Here is an 8,918-nt window from a genome sequence, read left to right as displayed (position 1 = left end):
TGTCAGCTAAAAACAAGACTCTTAAAGGGAGATTTAACTCACTTGTATGATTTTATATTATTCAGCTACTTATCTATCTGGTTTTACTTTTTACTGCATAATTCAATTCCTGTCTGCCATCTCCTTTGTTTTATAACAATGTTGAGAAAAGCTGATAAGCCCGAGCATGAAAATGAGACATTAAAAATAAAAGTTAGGTCCCGCAACTCTTTCCATTAAATTTTTTACTGTTCTGTTTGTACACAGAGGATTTAACTGGATACGATCCCAAATAAGATGACACACCGCAATCCTGCTCCGAGCCGCTGCTTGTTATAGGCTAACTTCTGTCGGCAAAAGCTGCGACACATGACATCTAGAAATTTTGAAAAAGTGTGTTTCACAGCCAGTGCTTTGAAATGTTTCTGTGTACTTAATATATTTCATGCATGTGCCGTTATGCAGTTTTAAGTCCGTACAAGTGAAAAATACGAGCCAGCAATGGCTGAATATTGCACACACGACAGTAAATTCTTCAATGCCGTATAAATAAAAAACGCTATAAACCTTTCAGTGGAATGTCTTGTCAAGAACAGATGGAACCAGCTGCAGGGTAACTACTTATATTTACATTACTACTAATTTGAGATATTTGTACTGACTATTTTCTATTTTATGCAAGTGTACACTTCACTCTCCACTACAAAAAAATACTAGATTTTAGACTCCACTGCAGTCATTTAAGGTTACTAGTTTCTTCTAAGATTAGGATTTGACTCACAAAACACTTGATGATCTCATAAATTATTGAATACTGTCACAGATTATATTACAGGATAGAGTTTTATTAGTAAGTAATAAGTGGCAACAAAGTGCATAACAGCATGGTGTTGTTATTTTTATTCAGGTAGATGATCATATACTGACCAACATGCCACCACTGACCTGATTCTTGTTTAATGTAATCAAATGCTGTCTGACTCTGTTACGTCTGTAAACAGGCAGGAGCTGCCTGTTTGCCAAAAATCCAGTGGTGTGTGAATGCATCTGTGTGTGTGGGTGAGAGAGATAGACAAATAGTGGCAGAGAGAGAGAGAGAGAGAGAGTGTAAGTCAGCTGACTTTCTGGAAACACCAAAGCCATGCTTCAAGCTGCCTAGTAGGACAAAGTTGCATATTGGCTAGATAGCTTTGTTTGGCTTGTGTGGGTGTGTGCATGTCTGTGTGGGTGTGTGTGCGCGTGTGCATGTGTACGTGGGTGTGTGTCTGTATGCCTGTGGGTGTGGGTTGGCATGGGTAGGTCTGTGGCAACTGATGAGAGAGAAGAGGAAAAAGAAAGAAGAAGACCGTTTGGTTGAGTCGGCTGATTTACTGGAAAGACGAAGAGCCTGTCTGTTGCTCTCTCTCACAGAAACAGACACACACTCTCTCTCACACACACACACACACATACACACATAGGGAGGGGTTGGATGCCAGACACTGGCAGGATGGCACGGTGACCATAATTGGGTACTACACCAAGCAGCAACACAAACAAGTCAAACCAGGCAGCAGCTGAGTTTCCATCAGGCACTAACCACATGCAAATTCACAACATCGCAATTATACGTGAATATACTTGTAATAGCTACAGGTTGTTGTTCCTGAGAGAATACCTGACACATCGCATCTAACACAGAATGATGCCTTTAAAAAAAATAACACTCCAGGCTTTGGATAGTCTCCTGACTCAACCAAGTCATCTCTGCTGAGCTGACTTTTCTCCCCTACAGGACTCCCGCCAGCTAAAAACACGAAACTGCCATTCTGGTGTTTCCCTGCTTCAAGCGTTTCACAATCCTTCAGTGACGGGTCAGTGAGCATTGGTGAAATTTTTGTCAAAAATCATCTTGCTGAGTCAAAATGAGCAAATGTGCCAGCTGTCAGCGAGGAGGAGATCATTTTCCTTCCAAAACTGTTAAACATCACTAAGGATTAATACATCAGTTGGATGATGTGACACCATTATTATCATTGTGGGAGTAAGTGCTCTGTAATTCCACTAAATGTGGCAGTAACTGGAAATATACTAACTTTGTCAACATAAGTAAGGCAGTTAGAATGACTGAAATGTGAATGGGCTCTTGGCTTTCATTCTGTTGTGTTTTTTGAACGTAAAACCCAAAACGTAGCAAACCACTCAGTCCTGCATGATGGGAAAATGTTCTATCAACTGGGCGATGCTTTGCGCTCTTCTGGCACAGACGCAGACAGGAAACAAACAAACATGGAGGAGAGGGAGGGTGTGACAGAATGGAGTAATTCCAAACATTAGGAGCACTCGGAAGAGCCAAGATTAAACAATGAGCTCAAACCCAAGAGAGGGGCTACTTCTACTGCACAGAAGAAAAAAAAAAACAAAAAACATAGTTCATTATGCCACAGATGAACCACGACTGACCACTTTACCACCTACGTAAATATTAAGTCAAACAGTACAGAGACAGTCTTTGGATGAGAGCCACAAAAGTCCAGTTAAGTGATCAAGACAAAGCCCAGATTTTATATATAAACAACAATAAAACTGTTTTCTTTTTCATATGTTAACATTTTATATTTTGTAACATTTTGGTTACACTCACCAGACCTGTTACGAATGGCAGCATTTCAAAGAAGACATTTAAAAAGTGTGAAAAAAATGCTTAAATCCCTGCATTACATACATCACTGCAGGACTTCAGGAATGCTGACTGACCACTCTGCCGTATCCACCCTGAATTACATGGGGAACCTTTACTCATCAGCTGGCCTCATTTACTGCCTCTCTCACTGTAAGTTATATCATAAAGTCAAATAAAACTCCCTGCACATGCCAGGAGGTTTCATGTTAACATATATGACCCTGAAGAGTTTTATAGGCCAGCACTTGCTGTAAATTTTCCAGCCAGAACAGCAGCACGATCAAACAAGTGAGTGATTGATAAGGGTTCTGTGGAAATTCTGGGTGGAGGGTGTATGAACCGTCTTGGCTGATCAGGCGGTAAAAAGGCTGCTGCACGAATCAGGGCGTGACCAGATGAAGGAATGTAAAATAGTCTGTGTCTTCAAAAGTTAACACAGACGGTATTTTTGAAATATTTGTTGATGATAAAAAAAATGATTGCATAAGCAAAACTTAAATTACTACAGAACCAGATTCCTCGCAGCAGGCCGTGTGCCAGTGTGCACGACTAGATCAGCCATTCAACTGGAAAGGTCTTTGCCCTGCCGCGGCATCTGCAACTGGTGTGGCCAAAGGTAAGTACAAAAAGTCATAGCAACAACAATAACAGCGGAAAACAGGAAGAACACAAAGGGACTAAACTCACCAGCTGCAAGACCTGTTCAAAGCATGCCATGCATTTTTTATTTATTTGCTTTGGAAATGCATGCATTCATGTAGCTCCGTGTGGTTCAGATGGTTTTATGGCTGCTAATCTCGACCTCAGGCTGCTTTGCAAATGCCTTTATTTCATTTTAACGCTTACCCCTCTCCACCTGTGGGCTGCTAAAATCACCATCTTTCACCATACTACCAAAAACACTACTAGCTGCTGATTCAACAGCTTTGTCGCTGCTCTGCCTCACCATAGTCATCATGCAACACCTTCCACTTTTTCCACTACAAGCTGAAAAAAAAAAACATCTCTTGGCTAATGGCACCATTTCACACCATGATGCACAACAACAACAACAAAAAAAACTAAACAAAAAAAGCATGGCGGTCAAAAAGCACACAATTTTCTATTTCTAGTATTTCTGAAACTCTGCTCTAAATTTGGTTTTGACAAACAACAGCAGCACCTGCTTTGCAAATATTCCCCAGCATGACGACACTATCGTCATATGTTGCAGTCACAAGACCCAAAACTCCCACCGGCGAGTGACAAGGGTTGTGCATGCACCATGACAGGCTGAGAGAACCACATGCACTACATATGCCACAAACAGATTCGTTAACTGTGCACTCTTCTGATAAGAGAAATAAAAGTGCACACGCACAGGAGGCAATAAAAAGGAAACCAAAAAGTGACTGCTGAGTCAAGAGCCTTCCAGCCTCTCTGCGAGGCTCTGGGCCTCAGCCTGACCTGCTAAAATCTGACGGCTCCATTTCTTATAAATCACGTGACTTGTAAGAAGGCATTACCATGCAGCTCCGTCATCTGACCAGGGGGTGGTGCTACTCTCAGAGGAGGAGAGATGAAGGATTTCTAAGAAACCTGCCATGGGTTGGGAAATCGAAGTCTGGGTTTCGACCTTCCACCTCCCCTCCCTGTAAACATGTCATCCTGGCTGAGCTGCACTGCCCTGCACAGTAGCAGTTTGTAAGAAGCCACTGTAACCACGGCATTTACAAAAACACATCTGACAGTGCCTTTTTTTTCCCCCCATGAGGGTCTTCAGGGAACTGAATCAGCGAGCACTTGCTGAAGTGCTTGTTTTGTGAATGGAAATGCTGGAGAGGTGAGGGGGCTGTCAGGTGACAGTTTCTTCCCTGTCTGTCAGACTTTGGATCTCATAATTCTTGCAAATATTTGTTTTAGAGTCCTCAGAGTGCTCTATGGGTGGGGTTCACCGTATCAGCACAGTTTGGACGTGTAAGTTAACAAGCACAGAAATTTTTTTTTGTTAAGTTACCAGGAAAAAATACACTTATTCTATGGACAGGGTGCATTGATTTACTAGATTATTCAGGATTTTAATTGTTTTATGGTGCTTGTCTGATCTTTTAGGACAAGAAAACATGAAATATGCATTTTGCGAATGCACAGGTCTTGGCTCTTTGACAGTAACATTCTTGGTACTTGCCATTTTTCACTCACACATTCCCCCGAAAATACCAGTAAACATCACCAGGAATGATCAGATAATATGTGTGTGGTTGTGTGGTTAAGAGACTGGTTCGTCTGGTGGCACATCAAGGGAAATGCCGCTTGCTCTGAGCTCCTGTGCCCTGAGCCAGTCAGGTGAACCCTTGAATTTGTGGCCCTTCTGAAATGTAACGCCATGGCCTGAGCCACAGTCTCTCATGGTGAGGGTCTGAGTTCAGACGTCACACCACATAAATAAGCTTCATACATTCACACTGCCGACAGACACGTACCACAACTTCAGCCATGAAGGGTTCAAAAGAAAACAAAAGAAAAAATCTTTTAGTTTCTTGTGTGTAAGAAAGCATAATGCACCTTGACAGGTAAGTAATGACTGAACTGTGCTGTTATTCACTAATAAAATGATTAATTCAGTCTTAAATGTCACAAATTCTTTCGTCTCAGCGAATGTGATGCTGCAAAGGAAAAAAAAAAATCACTTCCCATTTGGTTTGATGACTTGAAACACAACAGATGTGGTGACTTTCAAAACACTGTCGGTCTCTTCAGCTGCCTGCAGCTGCCTGTGTGGGAATCTGTGACAGTCTGTTAGCTGTTTGTCTCGCCATGGTTAGATCCTGACCAGTAGCTGATGGTAACTGATAACGACAGCAAAACAGAGCCCATGGAAACGAGACAAAGGCATACTGAAGGTTCAAGCATTCGTATGCCGTGACTCACAATAGTGAGTATCAAAGATAACCATGTATCTTTTAGTTATCTGTGATGGCTTTTCTATGTTGCGCTTTCATCCGGAGATGGTATGGGGAAATCTAAGTTAGTGATATCTTGTACTGCTGTGGTGCACGCCTGGGCCACACAGAGGTTATGTAAAGGCCCCTTCTGGCTGATTGGGTTCAAAGTAGAGTATCACTGACCTGGTTTAGAAAAGTCATTTCCTGTTTTTTTACTGTAGGACTCAACAATCAACAGCTCTGCAGGGAGACGTTAATGTGCTGAGGCAATAACATCTCTGTGGGAACTGTTGGGGGGGGTCTACTCTCCTCCACATACACTTGAGCACATGTAAATTTCAAAAATGTGCGAGCAGGGAAGATACGTTTTAATGAACACGGCAGGTAACCGGTGAGTGATTAACATGTCTTCCTTTTTCACATGCCGTTAACAGAGAGTCAGCACTGAATAAGTGTGTCAGGCTCATGTTGCTTATATTAAAGGCTTTGGCGCCATCTAGTGGTTATTCGTGATGCAGCGTTCATCTCAATCTTGACCAATGGCGACATCTGGTTTTCACTGATGTTTTGACATTGACAACAAGTTTGCACCAACTATCCCTTGTAAGTGTACACAAATATCGGTGTGCTAAATATGCTTAAATACTAAAAGGACTCATTTAAAAGCTTGGTCACTGCCAGAGTGTGGTTGAAGAAATACTAAGATCTTATACTTAAAGAAAAAGTTGCAATACTACAGTGTAGAAAAACTCTGTAGTTCAAAGCCCTGCATTCAAAATGTTTCTTACTTAAAAGTAAAAAGTATCTTCATCAAAACATACTTTAACTACCAAAAGTAACCGTACTCATTATGCAGAAGAGCAAATTTCATGTCATACTTGCAGTTATTGATACACTCTGTGAACATCATCTTAAAGGTGAGGCAAATTTTAATTATAATATACAGCTGGGTAGCTTGTGTATTTCCCCTTGAGTCTCAGTAAAGTCTTAACTTATTTAGCTTACAATACTACATAAATGTATGTGTTGACAATTCTTCCATCATTATAAGTGTAAATTAATCAGTAACTAAAGTTATCCAATAAATCTACTGGTGCAAAAAGTACTTTAATATTTGCTATGAAGAATAAAGTAGCAGAAAATGTACAAGTACAAGTACCTCAAAATAGTATTCAAATACAGTAAACATAAGTGTACTTAAGATCTAAGCTGTATTTTAAAGTTTTAGCTGGTAAATGACAGTTGTTAAATAGTTCAAATTGTCACCACCTCGACAAACCAAATGCTACATGCACATTAATACATCAGGAATAATAACTAAAGAATACAGTATAAAACTCACAGGAGCCAGTTTTCTTCTTTATGAGTAGCCTACTTTTACCCACAATTGGTGACTTTTACATTAAACTTTTGCTATTTTTAGTAACTTGATCTGAATACTTTTTCCACCACCATTTATTCTGCTGAGCAGTTTAAACGATTAAAAAACTACTGATACTTCATGAGATCATTTTATGTTTTGGATCAGTGGTGGAAGAGGTATTCAAATCAACGACGGGCCTAATCTTTAGCAGTGTGTTGCATCTTATAAGCTTTTTCATCAGATTTAGCATGTTTTTAAAGTGTCACATCTAAACCTGAAATACATACAAAATTCTCTCTGATGTGTAGTGGAGAAAAGGTATGAAGTAGCATAAAATAGTAATACTCAAGCACCTTTAATGTACTTAGTCAGAAAAACTCAGCTGAGAAAAAACTACAATGTCCAGGAAAAGGAGCAAGTCACTCAAAAAGACAACTAAGCAAGTAACTAGTAGCCTTAAATTTGTTCTTATGCACACTGCACCTTACATCTGTCATAGGGACACGATGATCCATTACAGATATACAGTATCTTAAATATATGTTTGGAAACCAAGCTTGTAAGATAATACTTTAAGATAGCCATGTTGCCAACAGATGCATTTGGCGACATCTAGCGGCCCTCCATGATACAGCGTTTACATTGATTTTGACTAACTGAGGCCTGGCCTGAGCAGCCACTTAAATACATGGCAACAGTTTTTAGATGTTTTCAGCTCTGCTATTCTCTCCTATAGATTAACACCAAATTAATGACACAGAAATAGGCTCATGTTTTTACATTTGGGTTCTTTCAAATCAACAATCGGCAGGATTTTTAATTACAGCAATAAATTCGTTCAGTTTGTGCCTTTATTGTATTTTTTTGCCCGTTTCTGAGCGCTTATAATTCAACAAAGACAGAACATGTTGCCATTCAGATGGTGAAAATTCAAAATATGTGTAAAACTGCTGTTTTCAAGAATCGGCAGATGCCATCAAAACACGTGCATACCACCCTTAATAGTGTAAAATACACAAGATATTGAATTAAGAAGGAAATATTAAAGAGAAAGAGAATACAAAGAAAAGAGGTGATAGGGAGCCCTCCCTGGAAATCATGTCGTCGTTTTCTGCACTGTCACTTTCACTTTGCCATTTCACGAGATTTGTTTTCAAACAAAATAGAGAAAAGCTCAACAAATGTACGTAAACCTGTAAATCTACCGACTCTTTTAAAGCATGATTGCAGCTCTATATCGTGTTGTATTATATTTTCAAATCAGTTTTCATGAGGCCATTTCCTTGTGAATCATCATAAAAATCTCCATCCAGGATCACAGGATGGAGACCGACCGTTTAAAGGCTGTATAAAAGAGAAAACTCACCTTAAACGCTGCAGTCAGGTTATTCCACGTGAAGGTTGTGTAGAATCCATCAAAAAGTGAGTTAAATGTTGAATATCGGAACAAAGGACGGTTACGTGATGCACCAGCACAGTCTGTAGTTTCACTTTTACTTCAGACGACTCTTCAAGAAAAATCAGCGGCTTCCAGTCACAGCTGCTCTGAGATCAGTTTACCAGCAGCTCCTTCACATCAGAGAAGAGAGGAGCGGCTTAAACGGTTTTAGAGAAATGCGAGTGGCTCATTTTTAACTGGAAAAGGGTTTGAACTGAAAGCGAACCGGAAAAGGAGACGCGTAGATCACCAATTCCAGCACAGCTGAGCTGTTTTTACACACAACAGTTTCACAAAGTATTCCTGAGCCCATGTAGTAATATCCTTTATACAATCATGTGTTCACAAATTGGTAAACATCGCTCCATCCTTGCCCTTGCCCTCCATCATCCACCCAATCATGATACTATCACCTGTTACCAATCAACCTGTTTACCTGTGGAATGTACCAAACAGGTGTTTTTGGACCATTCCACAACTTTCCCAGCCTTTGGTTGCTCCTGATCTAACTTGTTTGAAACGTGTTGCTGCATCAAATAAGAATAATAACAA

Source organism: Chelmon rostratus, chromosome 14 (assembly GCF_017976325.1).
Source record: "Chelmon rostratus isolate fCheRos1 chromosome 14, fCheRos1.pri, whole genome shotgun sequence".
Taxonomy (NCBI): Eukaryota; Metazoa; Chordata; class Actinopteri; order Chaetodontiformes; family Chaetodontidae; genus Chelmon; species Chelmon rostratus.
This window is presented reverse-complemented; position numbering follows the sequence as displayed.